The sequence below is a fragment of the Chenopodium album genome, chromosome 4 (assembly GCF_948465745.1).
Source record: "Chenopodium album chromosome 4, dcCheAlbu1.1, whole genome shotgun sequence".
Lineage (NCBI taxonomy): Eukaryota > Viridiplantae > Streptophyta > Magnoliopsida > Caryophyllales > Amaranthaceae > Chenopodium > Chenopodium album.
The window spans coordinates 42367126-42368035 of record NC_137837.1 but is presented as its reverse complement, the minus strand read 5'-3'; the positions used below and the strand labels follow the sequence as shown (position 1 = coordinate 42368035).

Sequence of the window (910 nt, the reverse complement as noted above, 5' to 3'; positions counted from 1 at the left end):
AGAATCAATAATTAAGAAAGGTGGTCTTGAACAAGCTTTGAAGCAAACACCTAATGATTTAACTCCAGAAGACTAGGAGTGGCTTGTGAAAGAGCATTTTTCAAGTCCTTCTTTTACAGTAAGTTTGATAATATTTAGCTAATCTTTATAAATGTGACAATGCTTTTTATTTTTAATTTTCTGTTATGTACTACAGAAAGTTAGCTCAAGAAATTCCAGCAACCGAAAAAAACTTACCATGCCTCATCACACTTGTAGTACACCTTTCAGACAAATTATTTGGGAAGAAATGGTAAGATTAACTTCTACTTATAGCCTTAAAATTTGTACTACTGGATAATAATAATATTGTGATGATCTGATTAACTTTGAAGGGTGGAAAAGAAGGAAAGGATCCACCTCCTATTTCTGCTATTTTCAAGAAGACTAGATCAGGGAAGTCTGGGAACTTAAAAGAGCCTGGAATTGCAAAATATGTATGTCATCTTTGTAGTTATAAAAGAAACTAACATCATTATATATGTATGGAACTAGTATAATGATTTTTTTTTAAAAAAAAATTGTAGGATGAGATAGTAAGTGTGGAAACAGAAAATCAATCACTCTCACACTTTGACATTGTTGAAAAATGCTTTGGGACACAAGATCGTGGTAATGTAGTTTGTTTTAGCTTTGGTGTAAAACCTAAGGATGTAAGAGGCCCTTTACCTACTAGAGCAGTTCTCACATCAAGTCTCCACGAGAAACAGAAAGAGAATAATGATCTTCAAAAGAGAATGGATGAAATGGAAAAAACTCATCAAGAGGAGCGTGAGGCCAACAACAAAAAGATGGACGATTTAGCAAAGAAACTCAATATGTTCATGTCAATGTATATGCAACAAGCTAGTAGTGGTGGTGATCAAGCTAA

The 910-nt window shown here is 33.4% G+C and overlaps 1 long non-coding RNA gene across 1 annotated transcript; it reads left to right on the top strand.

The window, feature by feature from the left end:
* The first annotated feature begins 227 nt into the window (after positions 1-227).
* On the top strand, positions 228-638 carry LOC145626951 (uncharacterized). Its single transcript, XR_014111206.1, has 3 exons — positions 228-292; positions 375-476; positions 567-638. It is a non-coding gene; the product is annotated as an uncharacterized LOC145626951 (long non-coding RNA).
* The last annotated feature ends 272 nt before the right edge of the window (positions 639-910 follow it).